The sequence below is a fragment of the Diplotaxodon limnothrissa genome, linkage group LG6 (assembly GCF_057381915.1).
Source record: "Diplotaxodon limnothrissa isolate DT_005_m linkage group LG6, D_limnothrissa_male_GT1.1, whole genome shotgun sequence".
Lineage (NCBI taxonomy): Eukaryota > Metazoa > Chordata > Actinopteri > Cichliformes > Cichlidae > Diplotaxodon > Diplotaxodon limnothrissa.
Genome location: NC_140601.1, coordinates 13718765 through 13739454, shown reverse-complemented (window position 1 = coordinate 13739454; position 20690 = coordinate 13718765). Strand labels below are relative to the sequence as shown.

General features: G+C 40.4%; 1 protein-coding gene and 1 pseudogene across 1 annotated transcript in view; one reads left to right on the top strand and one right to left on the bottom strand.

Moving 5' to 3' along the window:
- The window catches only part of LOC146630256 (perforin-1-like), an 84524-nt gene that overhangs the window by 53896 nt on the left and 9938 nt on the right, over positions 1–20690 (bottom strand). The gene's annotated exons all lie outside the window — the stretch shown is intronic.
- Positions 5775–10564, top strand: LOC146630257 (uncharacterized; annotated as a pseudogene).

Here is a 20690-nt window from a genome sequence, read left to right as displayed (position 1 = left end):
TATCTGAATGTTCGGAATGGTGATCTAAGCGGGACACAGGCTGCTAGTTTTAACGCACCAGAATGCCGCAAATATAAATAAAAGCCTGACTGTCCCGAGAGCCTAGCCGCAGCGACACCTTTCTTTCAAATGGATACCTGCAGGTGCATTGGAGCCGACTTTGCTACCCGCACAGAGCGTTTCTGACAGTCGGGCGCTGCTTATGCAATAAAGAAAAACAACAATACAGCATGTTTCTCTGCTCCAAGACATCCGCGGTCCTTTCACACGGTAAGCATGTCTGTTATACCCAGCGCATAAATGCCTGTATGTCAGCGCTGATTATTCAAACCCTGTTTAAAATGTGACACGTTTGTTGTCCAAAAACATTTCCTCTAAATTTGCAAAGTTACTGATTTAAAATCTGCTCTAAGAAATATTTCCTGTGATCTAAAATTTGGCACATTTATATTTGTGTATGGTAACAACAGCAGCAAATGTGCTGTACAGCTGATTCTTTTGAGGGTGTAGCGCCTTCAAAGGTTGACGTAGGCACCATGTAGAGTTATAAAACGGGGTTTATTCTGGTCTCGATGACCCGGGAGAACTGCTCAAAGAAGAAAACGATTTTTTTTAAAACATCACATCAAAATCGATTCTTCTACTTTGTGTAAATCAATCACAACGTAATCAATCACAGAAAATAAAACATTTAAAGAACACAAACAAAGTAAGCTGACCTCCAGGAGGGGCTAAATAGTCCTTTGTGGCCTTACTATCTTTTTCTATCACCCTCCTGGGTGATAAGTTAGCAGCGATGCAGGTGGATGCTTCTCTGGTGTCCTGGATTGTTGATTACCTGACAGGAAGACCACAATATGTACGTCTCCCACAGTGTGTGTCTGACAAGGTGATCAGCAACACAGGAGCACCACAGGGGACTGTCCTCTCCCCCTTCCTCTTCACCCTCTACACCACAGACTTCAGCCACTGCACAGAGACCTGCCATCTTCAGAAGTTTTCTGATGACTCTGCGGTGGTTGGATGCATCAGCAGGGATGATGAGACAGAGTACCGGGCTGTGGTCGACTCCTTTGTCACGTGGTGTGAGCAGAATCATCTGCAGCTCAACGTGGCAAAGACCAAGGAACTGATCGTGGACTTCAGGAAGACCAGGAAACACTTGACCCCAGTTTCAATCCAGGGGGTCAGTGTTGACATTGTGGAGGACTATAAATACCTTGGAGTACACATTGACAATAAACTGGACTGGGCTAAAAACACCACAGCACTTTACAGGAAGGGCCAGAGTCGTCTCTATTTTTTGAGGCGACTGAGGTCCTTCAACATATGCCGGAAAATGCTGAGGATTTTCTATGAGTCTGTTGTGGCCAGTGCGATCCTCTATGCTGTTGCATGCTGGGGGAGCAGGCTGAGGGTCGCAGGTGCCAACAGACTTAATAAACTAATCCGTAAGGCCAGCAATGTTGTGGGGATGGAGCTGGACTCCCTCAAGGTGGTGTCGGAAAGGCGGATGCTGTCCAAGATAAAGACAATGTTGGACAATACCTTCCACCCACTCCATGACATGCTGGTCAGTCACAGGAGCTCGTTCAGTGAGAGACTGAGATTACCGAAAAGCACCACTGAACGACACAGGAAATCTTTCCTGCCTGTGGCCATCTCCCTGTACAACGCATCCACTTAACACACTGTTTGCTGCTACAACTACACATGTTTTTTTTTCAGCTATTTATTTATGAGTGACTTATGTATGTATGTATGTATATATATGTATATATTGTACTATTCTTAGTTAGTGTATTGTCTGTCTTGTCTTAATGTTGGTTTATAATGGAGCACTGTAACAAAAAATAATTTCCCCCAGGGATCAATAAAGTATTCTGATTCTGATTCTGATTTCTTGCACTTATTTAATTTTGAACATTACTTTTTCCATGTGTGGAGCTAACGATGTGTGCTAGCAAAAAAGGGGTTGGGTGGAGACCCAAAAATGCAACCAACTCTACATTCCACTGTTCATCACCAGATGGTGCAAAAGCGCAAGATCCAGACATAAAGCATCAAATCCAAACGTCCTTTACAGAGGGTTTTTATCATTATTATTATTATTATTTATTATTTACCTAACTTTTTAAATGTTTCACACATTAAACATTAATGCATGAATGGATGTGTATTTTAAAATGAAATACTTACAGAAGACATTGTTAATTATTAACAGCTTAATTATTGTGCTTTGTATATGCTGCATGTATATATAGTACATGCAGTATGACAGGAACACAGAGGTTTAGTGCCAGACTTCACATAAAAAGTATCAACTATGTTAGGATCCATGATTATCATGTGTGGTGTTAGTTTACATTAGTGGCTCCTCTCATGAAGGTGTGTGGATCTCTCACCTCTCTCCAAATTGTGGTTGTGTGTTTGATGCTGAAACAGATGAAGACTGCTGATTGGCTGAAGTAGGGTACAATATATATTTTTGGTTTTTGATTTGGGCAGTGGTCTAGTCCAGTCACCTTCTCCAGGCCAATCGGCATTCAGGTCAAGTAACTGAAATCTCACATTTTAAGTAAGCTCTGCCTGGGTTTTTTTAGGCAACAAATGTGGATAATGTAAGCTCAGGGAACTAAATAGATTACCGAGAAAGCTTTTTTTAAACGTTAAAAAGAATAATGTTAATCCTTTTGATTATTTTTTAATGCCAGCAGGTCTTCAATGATCTTTGTCAATGATCATGATGTGCATTAAATGCATGTTTTATAAAAAATGCATGTAAAATAATATGGTGCCTATTTGTCTTCTTTGCCTCCTAAAACCTAGAAGCACATCTGCATTTTGTTTAGTCCCTGAAACTTTTAGAAAGAAAGAAATCCGCAAATTATTTCATCCTTCTATTTTTAACTTGTGTTCCACTTTTATATGTTTGTTGTTTAAATCTTTGTGGTCATTGGGAAAGCAGCAAGGCTTAAAAGAATCAGTCAATACTAACGCATACATATCTTCATAAAATGAAGGCAAATGATCAAAGTGTGACTTTTCTTAAAATTTATTTTACAATTACGGTGAGTTTTGAGTCTTGAACTGGTACCTGTTATCCAACTCAAACCTGTCGACTCATCTAAAAACAGGAAGTCATATTAAATAAAGCTCAGTTTAAGTTATTCAGCTTTTCGTAAGCACTGCTAAACGGTGTTTTTCATCAGTAATGTTAAAATTAAATTAGACCCTGAAGCACACTGAATTTATTTGTGTATTTTATTGAATAATTAGCCCCTGAAGGAGGAAGATGAAGCTAATCTTGGGAAGAAGTCCTTCTTCCAGAAGATCCCGAACTGCTTTCTTTTCTTTTTTAGGCAGATTTCCTGCAGATCTTTGTTTTGCGCTATGAGATTTGTCATGTCGGTGAAAAAGTGTTCATCCTGCACCTCAAGATTCTTACAATGTTTCTCCAGTTCTTCTAATGTTTCTTGCTTTTCATCAGTTTTTTCTCGCACTTCTTTGTTTTTCTCATGCATGTCTTTTTGTCGTCTCTTCAGCAGTTCTTCAAGCAAAGACTGCGTGTCTTCTTGAGATTTTTCCTGCCGTTGTTTCTCCTCCTGAATTTCGGTGTTTGCACACTGCACTGTTAAAAAAATCCGTAAATTTAGGGGTCCCTTTACCGTGGATTTGCTATGGATTCGCTCCGTTTTGCGAAATACGGAAAGTTTGCTGTTGCGCAAGGCAGAATTTTCTCCCCCAGCCAGAATATTCCGACGCCATTACTTTCAGTGCGGTCAGTGCCTACCTAAATTTCTGCAAGTCACAAGGAAAGTTGGAAACAGGTTGGTTGTGTGGAATGAGAATGAGAATGGAGTGCCACCTTGTTCCCCCTCGTACATTAAATTGGTCTCGATAGGCAGTTGGTAGTGGTGTGTATGTGAGTGGACGTTTGCTGCTAGCTGCGTTAGCATTAGCCAGCCGCCTGCGCTTCGTAAGTACGTCAAAAACCATTTTTTCCCTCCCTCTTACATGAAATTTGGTCTCGATAGTCAGTTGGTAGCCGTGTGTGTTTCATGGTAACATTTGAATGTGTGGGTTTTGCGTTATTTTGAAGCGTGGTTTGCCCAACTAAAGTTAACGTTAGCCCATAAGTTGGATGCGCGCGCTTGTGTGTGTGGGTGTGTGTATGTGTGTAAATTAGCCACATGTGTGTATTGTTATAGCTCGCTGTGTTACGTTAGCATGCAACTGAACATGGTAATAATTAAAAGGGGTGATAGTTAAGTAGAATCAGATTTCATTGCAGAAAACATTGCAGCCCAAAGAGAGTGGCCCATGCAGCCCAACGCAGATTACTTATTTGAAGGTACCTGAAAAGTGAATATGCTTCACTGTGCTGATATAAATTTATTGTTTTCATATTGATTCTGTTCTGATTCTGGCTATCCGTCAATTGGCAAATTCAATCTCTTAAAAATGTTGACTTGTAACATTTGTGGCTTTAACGCTCGGTCTTCGACTGATTACTTGAAACACTGCCGAACACACAGAAATAATAATAATGTATCTTTTTTATGTGGCCATAGGGATTGCAGAAGGAAGTTTAACACATACAGTAGCCTTGCTGTGCATATGTCACGAGCTCATGTAGACAGAAGGAGCACACAAACATGGAACCGTAATGTGTCTGTACAGTTAAGGTGCTTGTTTAATTTTTGCAGCAGTGAATATGATGATCTTAAAACTTTAAAGTGTCATTTGAGTGGTCACATAGATGAGGGTTTGACTGTAACGTGTCCCTTTGATGGATGTTCTAAGACATTCAATGTAAAGTCATCCTTTTTAACGCATATTTCCAGATACCATAAAGGGTGGGATGTTACCAAGATAGCCCCAGTTCATATATGTGAACCAACAGAACGGTCTTTCCAAGGTGAAGGATCACATGTAGAACCTGAAGAACCTGAAAGTTTTAACATTGATGCAGAACAAAGTGATAATTTCTGCAGTGATCAAGTGAAAGACAACTTCACAGAGAGTCTTGCTCAGTTTTACTTGGGTTTACAGGCAAAATATTTGGTTCCAGCCTCCACAATAACAGAAATAGCAAATGAAATGAGAACTATAAGTGATATTCAACAGGAATATACTGTGGATGCACTAGCCTGTGAACTGGGGCAGTATGGTGTTCCAAGGGAGACTGTAACATCTCTTGGGAATAGTATATACGAGCAGAGCCCTATGCACAAGGCATTACATTCTTATTTTAAAAGGTGCATTAGGGCAAGTAAGAACTTCATAAATGTAACCAAGTCTCTGGCTGAACGGCACCAGTTGCTTCAGGCTTATCAGTCTTGTTGTACCTTGTTTCGTTCCCAGGTTCATGTCTCAGACTCAACACGGTTCTATCCAGAGCTCTATGACCAGAACATAAAGACAGTGGTTGGAGAATTTGATTTGAACTCAAGTAACTCAGTTGTCACAGAGAGTGTGCAGGTTAAAGGCACTACATATGCAAATGGAATGCTGGTCTTACTGAGCTACGCAAAAGGACTACTGCAGTTAGGACAAATAGCAAGCATTTTTGTAAAAAATTAAACTACTGTCCTACTTTTGCTTCGAGGGAAAACTGCCAGCTGGATACCTGATCTTGGACTCTATGAACTTGATGAAAATGCTTCTGACCTGTTCAGTTGCCATGATTTGAACAAACTTGATGATTATCATCCACTTTATTCTTACCAGAGAGGTACTCGGTGGCTCATTCCTCTTAAACACACACCAACATGGAACTTGTGAAAAACTATGTCAAGAAAGCAATGCCATCGCTCAGTAGCGATCAGATGGATACACTCATGGCTAAACTGGAGGAATTAGGAGTTCTCTCTGTAGATGACCTGAGCCTTGTGGACCCGGAGGACATTAAAGACACTCTGCCATTCATTCAGTGCAAAAGATTCGTCAGAGCTGTCAAAGCATTGGAAGCAGGTGAGTTTTTGCCCCTCTGTTTTAATGCAAGTTTTCTGAAACTACAAAGGTTTATTCCAAAAATGCAAAAAAAAGTTGCCATCAGCTGTACATGGCAATAATTACTCTATAATTGGTTTTCATAATTAGGTCCATTTGTATTCCTGGTTGACCCAAACTGGACATTGAGGACCAATGTATTAATTGATTTGCAACAATTGTGATGTGTTTAATTTATGGAGATGTTTGTCATGTCATCCATAGATTCACAAACTCCACCGCAGTTCACCCGGCCTGGCCCCTCATCAACACCTGAACCACAGAGGTTTCAGCTGCCCTCAACACCACCTGAGACAGCCGACTCCCCATCCCAAGACACATATTCTGTACCATGGCACAAATTTCCCTCAAAAGTCATGGATGAGTTGCGTGAAAAAAAGTACATAATGGGGAAAGACAGACGAGAGATGGTTCGGATCGTCGCTGAAGATTACCTCCATAAACACCCAGGAAGACCTGGTAGACAAAAGCTGAGGGAACTCGCCAGTATGATTGTAGGACAATATCCTGCCTCCTTCAAGCTGACAGAGCCGTTTGGAAACAAACCTTTTGCAAAAGATGGTTCTGAAACTCTCTTTCGTCAGCTGGAACACAGAATTGAAAATATGAAGAGGCCACAAAGCTCACTGAAGAGGCAAGCAGGGGGTGAAAATTCAACAAAGAAAAGGCCCAGGAATTCAGATCTGTATGGATGTGTGGCGTGGGATCCAATCATTGAGGGGGCCGTGTGTAGAGAAGACATCTGGTGTCCTGGTGCAGCCACAACAACCTGGTGCTGAATGCCCAGAAGACAGTGGAGATTATTGTGGACTTCAGGAAGCACACAGCCCCACTCCCCCCCATCATCCTGACTGACACCCCCATCACCTCTGTGGACTCATTCCGCTTCCTGGGTACCACCATCACCCAGGACCTGAAGTGGGAGCCCACCATCACCTCCGTCATCAAGAAAGCCCAGCAGAGGATGTACTTCCTGAGGCAGCTGAAGAAATTCAACCTGCCAACACGGACGATGATGCAATTCTACACTGCAATCATTGAGTCCATCCTCACCTCCTCCATCACCGTGTGGTACGCTGGAGCCACTATCAGGGACAAACAGAGACTGCAGCGTGTTGTGCGCTCTGCTGAGAAGGTGATTGGCTGCAGACTCCCATCTCTGCAGGACCTGTACACCTCCAGGACACTGCGGCGTGCAGCCCGGATCTCAGCTGACCCTTCTCACCCTGGACACAGTCTGTTTGACCTGCTCCCCTCAGGCAGGAGGCTCCGGTCCATTCGCACCAGAACCTCTCGCCATAAGAACAGTTTCTTCCCCTCTGCTGTTGGACACATGAACAATAACCACATGACTGTCCCCGCCACTATCACATGACCCTACGCTGTGTCACTGCATCATTTCATGTCTGGCACTGATCACCACCTGCACTCATGTATATATCTTTCTACGTAGCACTCATAATTCTTATTCTCATGTATATATCTCATGTATATCTCATGCACATATCTTTCTTTCTACATAGCACTTTAATTCTTATTGTTTGCACTGAAGCACCGCAGCAATTTCCTAATGTTGTAAACCTCAACATCTGGCAATAAACCCATTCTGATTCTGATTCTGCTGTCTAAACGAGATGAGTTGAAACGTGCCTTTCAAACCCAGGATCTTCAGGTGGGTCTGCAATCATCCATTACAGATACAGAAAGCTTTATTAATCCTCGAAGGGCAATTCGGTTCCTACAGTCCACCATCTAGACATACAACCATTCACACAGCAATAGTATATAGCAGGAGTAATGCGATAAGGTCTGGGTCCAAGTACAATTTAGGACACATTGTGAAATTGTAGATCGTCTGTAGATCACTATGCCCATAGTCAATTGAAATTGATACCCTGTTTTATTATTTTAATTGGTTAGTTTGACTAACTGTTCGACTGTTTGTCTAACTGCCTCATATCTTTAGGAGTCATCTGTTTGAAAATTGATGACTGAAACATATCCCATTCAACGTGAAATCCTCAACGATGATGATACCACTATTGCCGTTGTAAAGGACGAGTGGCCGTTCCTGTTTGAAGTTCCTCACCTGTTTGATCATGCATCTAAACTCCTTGGCTTCTCTGTACAAAACAAGCTGGCACAGGTGTGTTGTTATTGTTATTATTATGATTGTGCTGTGCTGCTCCATATGGAGAGAATTTTGTCTTTATTAATCAATCAGAAAAAGATTTGCAACCAAAAAGAGAGTTGAGACCAAAAAAGATAAACTGGCAACCAATCAAATAGAATAACTTGGATGAACAATCAAATGGAATAGATTTGAGACCAAAAATCAGGAAGTGACAACCAAAAAAGCAGGACATTTGAGATCAAAACAGAACAGGTTGCAAATGAAAATGAAATAATTCATTTTTATTTTTTTCAAAATTCTCTCCATAGCTCCAAACGAAAATGAGTGTTAGTCTTATGTACTTGTACAAAATTAACACCTTGAACCTTGAACAGGAACTTTCCAAAAAAGAAAAGGGGATCAATGACTTCCTTGACTCCAAAGGGATGAAGATGGGCGAAGGTCCAATACAGCTCATCTGTGGCATTTCAAAATACTTCAAGGAAGACTCTTATAAACTCTTCCACAAAAAAGAGGTAGATGTTGTAGATTTTAAACTGTGTGCAAGATAATTATTTGCATCCAGTGGTGAACCAAGTAACCAACCACAGTAGGAAGTATAGATTCCCCTAATTGTGCTGCTGATATTCTCTATAAACTCTCTATCTATAAACTATTTACATTAATGTTTGTGCATAATGGCTACCTCTGTCTGATGAAGACACTAGCAGATAGTCAATTTGCCAGCAGGTTTGTGTGCACTGGAAACATTAATTCATGTATCATGTCTGTCACCAAAACAGATCTCTGCAGATCCTGAAGTCGAACTCCCAGTGACCCCATGCATCCTAATCAGAGGTTTGTAGTTAAATCTTTTTTTGTATCCCAGCAAGCTGTTGTTAGCTGTTGTTATAAGCTGTTGTTGTGTCATATTTATTAAAGAAATGTTTTGCTTGCCTTAAAATATAGGATTTTTTTTTTTTTTGTAAATGGTACATGGTTTTTATCTGTGTTTAAGGTGACCAGCAATTCAAGATTGCTGTTGATGGGTTACTTGTCAATGACCACATCACCTCTCCCATTGTGGCCTTGAGCTACGTCTTCTCCATGTTTTATGTCTGCAACGTCCAATACTCACCGGAGATGGCTTTTACTCTCGAATTCATGCAAAGGTAAGCACTCATTGTTTGGAAATACTTTGTAAATGTGACTTTGCCGTGCCTTTCTGCACCTGACCTGCTTTTTGTCAATCTACACTAAACCCGTTTGTCTGAGATGTACAAGCTCAAAATGTGTCTTCACATGCTGTGAGCTTTTAGATCAGCTGTTATTGGCTTATGATCCCCCTGAATATGGATTTGTTCAGAGATTTTGTAGCTCCCTGTTGAAGACTATTGTTGGAATAAATGTGTCATATCTTTTTAAAGGGCAGGTAACAGGCTTTTTGCTTTAAATAGTGTCCTAAGTCAATCAATAACAAAACAAACATAACATGATTCTAGTTGGGAAATGGAGCAAAAACATATTTTTCTCAGAATGGATTGTTGACACAAAATTCGTTTGAGCTATCTCTTTAAAACCATTAGCACCTGAGACCAGGTTATGTCAGTGGTGGTCAAACCTTTTCATGTCAAAGACACACAAACTGAAATTTATTTGGCTGCAGACCCCAAACTCAAAATATGTTGTTCCAGGGACCCCCCCCCCCCCGAAGGAAAGACTAAACATATTAATTTAAAAAATACTACATAGTGGATTCATGCCCAAATGTTAATACTTGTACTGATGTGTAACGTGCACTGAATGTCACAGTTTCTCCACTCCATGTTTGAATAACCCCCAGGACAGTCCGTGTTCAAATGTGCTGTTACACCTTTTGATAGGACAATGTCAACTGTGTTTTCTATCCCCTTCTGTGTTCTGTGCATTTATAATATCCCTGCATACACATTGAGGATGCATGCTGTCATGTGTTGGTGATAAGCAGACTTCTCACCCTTGCAAACATTTCTGTATATGCGCAGTGTGAATGCATGTGTCTTGAAAAGACAAAGGAAGAGATAAGCTTAGCCACTGGCACCAGCACCACAACAACATTGGGTTCTAGACAGATGGTCAACTAGAATGATAGAGAGGTTCACACATAGGGGCATATTGAAGAAAACAAATGTAGGATTTTATTGAACTGCTCCACTCCTGTCAAGCCACACTACATGTGCAAACTTTGTCTGCATATCACTATTGTTTTTTTTTTTTCCTCAGAGTTTTCTTTGGGGTCAATCCTGAGCGAGGCTCCAAGGCAGAGAAGAAGGGGAAGAAACGGCACTTCATTCCTCCACAGGTGTGCAAGCTGGTTTCTCAGCTGAAGGAATTTGAATGCAAGCAGAAGGAATCTGAATGGGCCATTTGAGTTGTTCTCAGAGCTCAGAAAATACCTTTTTGGACTGAATGTACACACACACACACACACACACACACACACACAAAGGCGAATCCAAAAACATGGGGCTTGGGAGTAGAAATACAGATTTTTACAGTATTAGGTGAGTTCAGATGTTTTAACTAGATGCCCACAACACACATGCTGCAGTTTCAAATCCCCCATGTTAAGGGGGAGGGAAGGTGGGCGATATTTGTCATTCCAGTTAAGCTTTTCCTGTCATTGTGGAGTTGGAGGTGTAAGTTTTAATTTTTTTTTAGTTTTAAGTTGTTTTAAGAGTTTTAAAAATCTCTTTATGGCATGTTGCACAGTCATCCTTCTAAGGTCATGGTTGTTATTGCTGCACTGATGTTTTATAGAAAAGTTGTATAATGTAATACTTCTAATGTTCTATTTGTTTTTTGTAGAAAGGTCAGCCACTGGTTGCAGAGCTCTGCCTGTCGGTGTGATATGTGGAGTTGGAGGTGTAGGTTTCTGCATCCTCCTGGAGGGGGCTCCTCATTTTGCACTGACAGGTGAGACAGCAACAGCAATGCTGGCAGTTTTATTGTCTTATTTTGTCATTGTATTTAACAAATTAATTTGTTATTAATGCCTGTCAGCCTGTGGATGCTAAAAAGTTGCTAGATTTGGCATCTCCCTGTTAAAGGACATGGCTGTACTTCTTTGAGAGAACAGCTGGTTTATGTATGTAAAATTTATCTGAATGTGAAGGTGATGTTCTGAATGTTTTAATGGTTGTAATGTAAATATTGCAAATCATTCACCACAAAAAGTGAAATCACTTTAAAGCACTGGCAGCTGTTAAAGGAAATAAATAATTGCTGTGATTCTACATTTGTGCTTTATTGATGGTAAACGGTATAGAGAATGGTACAGAATTAAACATTTTAGGATGACTGAAGTGTCCGTAAATGGTATGGATTGAGTACTTAAATAATACGGAATATTCCATTTTAGGTTTGATGGAACTGTCCGTAAATGGTAAAGAAAAAGTCAGGTAAATCTACGGAAATATCTGTTATAGGGTTTACGGAATTGTCTGTGCAATAACTCCGAAATTTATGGAAAATACGGAATTTTCCATTTTAGGTTTGACGGAAATGTCCGTCAATGGTACAGAAAAACTCGGGTAAATCTACAGAAATATCCGTTTTAAGGTTTACGGAAGTGCCCGTACAATAACGGAAAAAGTGCTGGTAATTAATTACCAGCACTTTTTCCGTTTTATAACGGAATTTTTTTTAACAGTGTGGGCTTTGTTGTATAACGCTTTCAAATGGATATTTTTTGTCACCATTACTTGGACGTTGCACCGCATATCCCTGCATTTTTTTTCTAGTTGCCGTTTCTCTTCCTCGACTTCAGTGTTTTTGTGCTTCACGTCATTGTAAACTAGTTGCGATTCTGCCTTTCTTGTTTCAAAGTCTTGGAGAATCTGCTGCGTCTTTCTGGGTTTCTTCCAGTTGTTTCTTTTCATTTAGCACGTCTGCATTTTCTTGAAGTGCTTTATCAAAGACTTCCTGCAGTGCTTCCATTTTTATCTCTGTGTCATGGAGTTTGCACTGCATCTTTTGATGAATTCTGTTGTTCCTTCGCTTTAAGCATTTGTGTATTTCTTTTGAGAGCTTAATCAAACATGATATGCAAACCATTGTTTTTCTCGGTGTCTTGAAGCCTGCACGCAATCCCTTTGTGTATTGCTTCCTGTTGCTCCTTTCAACATTTCCTTGTTTCTTCTTCGTGCTTCGTTAAACATTAAGCGCAGACCTTCATTTTTTTTGTCAGTGGCTTGAAGCTTGCACAGCATCTTTTGGTGAACTGCTTCCATGTCTCAAAGTTTGCCTTGCATTTCTTGGTGTGTTGCATCCTGCTTTAAGCATTTTCTTTGCAGCACTTCATCAAACATCACTTGGAGGCCTTCATTATTGCGCTGCATCTCTTGGTGTATTTTTGGTTATCCCAGAGCTTGCATTTCTTGGCTCAGCATTTGTGTTTCTCCTCAGTGGTTATCAACATTACTTGGAGGCCTTCATTTTTTTTCTCAGTGACTTGGAGCTTGGATTGCATCTCGTGATGTATTCCTTCCATGTCTTGGAGTTTGAACTGCATTTCTTGGTGTATAGCCTTCTGCTGTTCCTTCTCTTTTAAAAGTTATGTGTTTCTTTTCAGCATTTCATCAAACATCACTTGCAGGCTTTCATTGTTTTTCTCCATGTCTTGGACCTTGCACTGCATTTCTGTTTTTCTTGTCCTGTTTTTATTTGTCTTTCAATATTTCTGTAAATTGTTTCATTTTAATCGTTTCGGCACTTTTCTCCTCTTGCATTTGTTGAATCCTGTTAGAAGTTTCCAAATTCTTTTTAGTCGATGCTAAACGTTTGGTAGCTGCGAACAAACTGACGTATGGACAGACATGGGTGACTTGAAGTTTCTCTTGCCTGTTTATGACTTATGAAGCTGAGGATTTTTGTTTTATTTTATTTTATTTTGATAGAAGAATTACCAGTAAAGTTTAAATCTCTTTACTACCTTTTTGAAATTTATTATTATTATTATTATATAACATATTATCTGTTTGTCTGTCTTGTGTGAAAAATACATGAAAATGTAAAAGCTGTCTAGCAGTGTCCTTGAAAAAAAAAGACACAGCCAAGTAACAGAAAATTGAGTCACTGAAAGTCACAGCACATTCGAGCAAAACAGCCATTAAATTCTCACATTATGAAGAACTTTAAATACCTCAGAGTACACAACGATAATAAACTGGACTGGGTTAAAAACACTACTGCCCTCTACAGGAAGGGCCAGAGTCGTCTCTATTTTCTGAGGCAGCTGAGGTTTTTCAACATCTGTTGGACAATGGCCAAGATTGTCTCTTGTGGTCAGTGCTATCATCTAAGCTATTGCATGCTGGGGCAGCAGGTTGAGGGTCGCAGACTCAATAAACTGATCCGGAAGGCCAGTAATGTTGTGGGGACGGAGCTGGATCCCCTGAAGTTGGGTTCGGAGAGGCAGATGTTGCCCAAGATAAGGAAAATATTGGACAATACCTCCCACCCACTTCATGACATGCTGGCCAGTAACAGGAGCATGTCCAGTGAGAGACTGAGATTACACAAATACACCACTGAACGACACAGGAAATCACTCCTGTACATCTAATGCACAGTACACACTGCAATAGTCACATTTGTTTTGCTTCTTAAACTCCTGAGCATAAATTCCCTTTATCCATGAGCAACACTGGCACCTCATTCACAGTTTCACCCAACACTTCCCCTTTTTAAACCCCCAAGAGCTGCCGATGAGAGAGACTGGGAACTGATACAATCTCTATAGCATCCACTTAAGATATAACATCAGTCGTACTGCACACTGCCTGGAGCTTATGTTATCAAATATTTGAAGTGAGAAAATGTACCATAAAAAAAGGTCAATTTGAATTTGATAGCTGTGGTCTGTGCGATAAGTATAATGATGTCCTCATCATGTGGTGACAGATCCGGTGGGCATTACCCTCTGTCTCTCGTTTCCTTTTTTGATTTTGGTCTATAACTTTTGGGATAAATAAAGTGTATATTAATGCTGTCCTGCCATGCTTAGCACTCTGCTTTGTCTCCAAGAGACTGATTCTAGATACAGAGCTGTGCAATTGAGGGTAGCCCAATTCTATCTATCCAATATTTCTCTAGCCAATAAACTAGGGCTGCCACAAACGATTATTTTGATAGTCGACTAGTCACCGATTATTTTTGCGATTAGTCGACTAATCAGATCATCATCCATTGGACGTACAGCGTACAGCTTATTGCACCAGCAGCATCTGCTCTTATATAACTATCATTAGCTTACAGCTTTAAGTGTTTAAGATCTGTGCTAACTAAAAATAAAGACAAGATGATAGTTTATTAAACTTCACCGAAACAATCTGCAAATTTCATTAAAATTTAATAAACTCCTTGCTATCTAAAATATAACAGGACACCGGAGTAAATTCTCGAGCATCTCACACTTCTGATAATCAGCTGTCTGCTTGACGTTTATTCAGTTGTGTAGAAACTATAACTTTAATCAAACCGATTCACTCAGGAACAAATAAAATACTGAAAAAAGCCAAACAATAACATTTTTAAGTTATCTAAGTGACTTATATATCATGTTTAACCTGAGTAGCGAAAGACGGCGGTGGGTTTGAAAATGATTTGCCAGGAGTCCGGTGTTCTCACCGGCTCTAGTGAGCCTTGCCCCCGGCTCGCTATCGAGCTAGTGGGTAACAGACGTCTCCGAAAACGTCGGAGCGCTTTTGAAAATATGTGGTGTCTTGATAAACTGAGCAGATATTTGAGGTTTACACAGCTACATTCTCGCCTGAAAATATGTTAAACGTTTATTTTGTGACCCAGAAAGAATAATAAGAGTAACATTAAAACTAACTAGCTGCCGCCATTGTTGGAAACTGAGCTGGGCTGCGCTATGAATTCTGGGACACAGCTTCTTCTTCTTCGGGGTTTAACGGCAGCTGGCATCCTTGTACATGCAGTGCTGCCATCTTCTGTTTCAGTCCGTTATTACACTCTTAAATCCTGCCACTTATTCCTGCGTCTTTTGTGATCTTACAAAGCTTCAAACGACGCGTCGACTATTAAATCAGTCGTCGACGATTTTGATAGTCGACGTAATCGTGACTAGTTGACTAATCGTGGCAGCCCTACAATAAACCATAGTGCCAATAAAGAAACTTCCGAAAATATCAGTGCCTGAACAAATGGGGGCTGAGTGAACATTACATACAAAAAATTAAATAGCCTTATCTCAGGGCTCGCAAAATTTCAAAGTCCCTGGTAGCCCTTCGGGCAGGGACTCTTCATTTTTTGGTAGCCCAAAATAAATTTAAGTAGCCCGAATAAAAAAGAGAGCAATTTTTTGATTGATGTTTTGTTTCCTGCTTTGTTTCCTTTACAATATTATCCATTAAAGTATAATATTGTAACGGAAACAAAACATTAATCAAAAAATTGTTGAAACACAAATTACAACATTGTATAAAAATTACAATCATCAACTCAAATACTTGGTTCTAATTGAACAGACATATGAACTTGTAAGAACTGTGTAGGACATGAATCAGTCTGTGTCAGATCCTGAATTTGAAATTTCCGCTGAAGTCACGGGTAAGAGACAAGTGGAACCAAGATCGAGGCCATTTGCTTTTTGAAGTTTGCAAAGACTGCTAAATTGTGCCAGTGGTAGTTCACTCTTTGCAACATAGTACGCTGTTCTAAACAGATTTTTCAGGTTTATTTTTAGTATGTTATTTGCAATTGGTGTTTGTTCTGGGAAAGATATTGCAGACTGAGCAATAATGCATTTCTTGCATTTCTCATGGGTTCTAATGGGAGCCTTTCTTAAAATTACTGGTCCCAGTAACAAAGGCGCTTGTCGACTCAGAAATCGAGGGAAAACCAACAACACACCCGGCAGAACATTACGTTATTTACACGGTGCACATAAGTGGTCCGCATGTCGGCATTCGCTGTCAAAATAAAAGACGCGCACCAGATAAGAAGTTGCAACGCGCGTTTGCGTCCATATAAAAGGCACTGTTTCTGTCCGCTAGAGTGGGATTTTCACGGCACATTCTGCACCACATCTCTGTGCGTTCATCATTTGTTTGAAGCCAGCTCACCTCCTGCAACCACTTTTCCGAGAATACGTGCTTCTGTTGTGGTTTGGACTCCTGACATTTCTTTGGAGGTGGAGGAACACCAAAGTAATTGCTTAAAGGAGCTTGCTTCTTCGACATCTTTAAGAGTTCTAAACAAATGTCTGTCCTCCTCCAGAAAATCTTATGTACGCAAACACGCGTTGCAACTTCTTATCTTGTGCGCGTTTTTTTTATTTTGACAGCGAATGCGCACCTGCGGACCACTTATGTCCAGCCCTGGTTATTATTTAGCTCGTCATGTTGCAGCCACAGAAATTCTTTTGTCCATGAAACCATAAAGCTGCACTTTCTTTTTGCCTCATAGTCTGATTTGTCATAACTTTTCTGTTTTGTGGTAAGCTTTTCTTTGGCTGTCACTTCTTCACCCTGACCTGTCTTATTTGGCTCAGCAGAAGCCCAAATTCAAACGCGATTTCAATATGTCACATATTGACAGTGGCTCACCAATGCCAATGACATAATTACCCAGCTACATTTCCAAAAGAATGCAAAAGCATTGACATATATTTTTCCTTCCTATGATAGCCCGACGGGCAGGGCAGAGATAGATTTTGGTAGCCCGACTGGAAAAATTGCTAGCCCTGGGACGTTGGGCTAGCAATTTTGCGAGCCCTGCCTTATTCTTTTTGTAGGCATTCTGATGGCTACAAAGTGTAAAGAGATTTAAAAATGTACACAAAATCTTCCTTTCTTACTGACTGAGGAATTTCTATATTGATAGGAAGGTACTGAGATGGCACAGGAATTAAATCAAGTTGTTCATTCACAAGAAGCCATTGTTCATTTAAGGAAGTCTTTTGTTATCAGCGTTATCAGCTGTTCTATCAACCAGGTCTCTGATACAGGAAACACACAGTGTTAGGAGAGCCAAAGCTACCATGACGCTTGTTATCAGGGACATTAAAAGAATATTTTTATTTCTATCCAAAACTCTCTTTGTCAGCCAATGTCTCCAGTTTGTGAGCAGCAATACTGTTAAGAATGAATGCACAACATCTCTCACACACAACTTTCTAAGCTAATATGACACACTAGAGTAATCTTTAAAACACGTCCCTAGGGAGCATATGAGTGATTTAACAAAACACTTTTTCCTGTGTTTCCTGTGTTCATGTTCGGTGCCTCATGTGGAGACAGTCTGGCTCTGTAAATTGAAATGGCAGAGCACAATGTACACCCTCGATGTCTTTGTCTGTGTGGAAATCTGTTTAACCCTTTGTGTTGTTATTGTGGTTCTGGAATCCTCTTTGCAATGGCTGACATGGATCCAAGTGGCGCAATCTTTGACCTTACCTGCTGTCTGGGTTTAAAGTACAGGGTGGGCCATTTATATGGATACACCGTAATAACATGGGAATGGTTGGTGATATTAAAGTCCTGTTTGTGGCACATTAGTATATGTGAGGGGGCAAACTCCTCAAGATGGGCGGTGACCATGGTGGCCATTTAGAAGTCGGCCATCTTGGATACAACTTTTGTTTTTTCAATAGGAAGAGGGCCATGTGACACATCAAACTTATTGGTAATGTCACAAGAAAAACAATGGTGTGCTTGGTTTCAACGTAACTTTATTCTTTCATGAGTTAGTTACAAGTTTCTCTTTGTTCACAGCCATTGACATGTCGAAGAGGTTAACACGTGAGGAGCGGATCGAAATTGTGTTGATATCTGGTGAACGCAGTAACCGGGTCATTGCAGCAGATTTCAATGCAAGACACCCTACGAGACCACCCATCTCCCATGCTACAGTTAGCAAACTGCTTGCTAAGTTTCGTGAAACTGGTTCAGTGTTGGATTTGCCAACATGTGGATGCAAGAAAACTGTCACTAATGAAGAAACATCAGTGGCTGTCCTAGCTTCATTCAGCAAGAGCCCACAGCGTAGCACTCGCCGCATGTCACTGGAGAGTGGCATTAGTCGAACATCCCTTCGGCAGATATTAGCTACTCACAAATGGCACCCTTACAAACTCCAGCTACTGCAGCATCTCAACGAGGATGACCCAGATCGGCGCACAGAATTTGCAGAATGGGCAAAACAAAAATTGGAACAGGACCCTCAGTTCATGCAGAAGATTTTGTTCAATGATGAGGCAAACTTTTATGTGAATGGTGAAGTTAACAAACAAAACCACCGCTATTGGTCTGACACTAACCCACATTGGATGGATCCCTCCAAGACTGTTGGAACAACAAAAGTGATGGTTTGGTGTGGTATATGGGGTACAACGATAGTGGGTCCATTCTTCATCAATGGAAACCTCAAGGCCACTGGATATTTGAAATTGCTACATGATGATGTGTTTCCCTCTTTATGCACTGAAGCTGGCACGTTCCCTGAGTTTTTCCAGCAAGATGGTGCACCACCACATTATGGGTGCCAGGTCCGAGCATTCCTAGATGAACAGTTTCCTGGAAAGTGGACTGGTCGTCGTGGGCCAGTTGGATGGCCCCCAAGGTCTCCCGATTTGACCCCCTTAGACTTTTATCTTTGGGATCATCTGAAGGCAATTGTCTATGGTGTGAAGATACGAGATGTGCAGCACCTGAAACTACAGATACTGGATGCCTGTGCTGGCATTTCTCCTGCGGTGTTGCTATCAGTGTGTGAAGAGTGGGAGAAGAGGGTTGCATTGACAATCCAACACAATGGGCAGCACATTGAACACATTTTATAAGTGGTCAGAAACTTGTAAATAACTCATGAAAGAATAAAGTTACGTAGAAACCAAGCACACCATTGTTTTTCTTGTGACATTACCAATAAGTTTGATGTGTCACATGGCCCTCTTCCTATTGAAAAAACAAAAGTTGTATCCAAGATGGCTGACTTCTAAATGGCAACCATGGTCACCACCCATCTTGAGGAGTTTGCCCCCTCACATATACTAATGTGCCATACAGGACTTTAATATCACCAACCATTCCCATGTTATTATGGTGTATCCATATAAATGGCCCACCCTGTAGAACCTGGAATGATCCCTACAACTGTTTCTGCTTACAGATGATTCTCTTCATTTAGCAGGGCTTTGGCTACTGAGTCTTAATCCTGTGTGCTAGACGGGAAAAGCTCCCTCCAATTTCATATAGCACTAAACTTCAAGTAATATGTTTTATCATCACATCAAGTCCATTTGGAGATGATCAAAAGACTTATCCAGACATGAATGTGCTGCCTGTAAAATTTGGATACCTGTACCTGGATTATTAGTTCTACAAACCATTAAAGATTTGCAAAATTTTTGATAATAAATTTGCAACTTTTGTGGTACTATCCCTCTTTCTGACTTGGAGTTCTTCCATCATTTATCTCATAATATAGACAAATATGACATGTATCATGAAAACAAAAAGGATCAACAGACTGTTCTGTCCAGAAAAACTTAAGTTACCAGATATATTATCATTATATGTCTCAGTCACAGAAGTAGGTTGGATTAAAATACAGTAAAAGAGGCTTAACTGATTTTTTTTTTTACACAAAAGGTTCACAACAGTTCAACCAAAGGTCTCCTATAAGCTACAGCCCCACACTCCAACACAAATTACTGTCCTGATGAGGACACTCATATGATCTTTTTCTTATTATTTAGGTATGAATAGAAAGCTGAAAACACAACGCAAAGATGAGAACCAGTACACCTCAAGGTGCGTGGAGCCAAAGGGTGAAGAACTGAGGAAAAGTCCCACCTCTGAAACATAAGGGTAAGTTTAACTTCATCACATGAAACAGACTCAGACAGTCAGATTGCCTTCTTGGTGATGGGTACAGTCTTGAACTAAATATTTCCAGAGTGAAATTCCTACATGCTTTCAGTCACACGTTTTTTCAACAAGAATGTTAAAGTCACACACCAATAGAACAAAAAGGTTACAGTATTTTTTGGACCCAAAGACACACCAGATTATAAGGCGCACTATCAACAAATGGGTCTGTTTCATACATAAGGGTTGTTGTTGCAGTTTATTAATGACTAACCTCGTATTGTGGATGGATTGTCTCAGTTGTTCTCCTGACTGAAGTTTGGTCCATTTACAGAATCCTGCCATGCGATCGCATTTGTCCCTAACCATCAGGAACCCTCATGTTAACTTTTATTGAGTGGAAAAAGTTAGCATTCATCCTCCAGCTTCACTTTGTTTATGTTATGCTAACATAGCTGTGTTGCTAGCGATCACGTAGCACATCATTACATACCAGCTAGTTCAACTTCAGTAACCCTACAAACGTCACTGCTGTTTAGTTTTCTGTCTTCATTTATGTCGGAAGTAATAGCAGAGCTGTACGTTTTAGTTTTTTTTAATTTAGAAATCTCTCAGTCAGAACATGACATATAATGTTTGGAAACTAGCGAGCTAACTTCCTGCTAACTTCTAACTCCATTAAATTT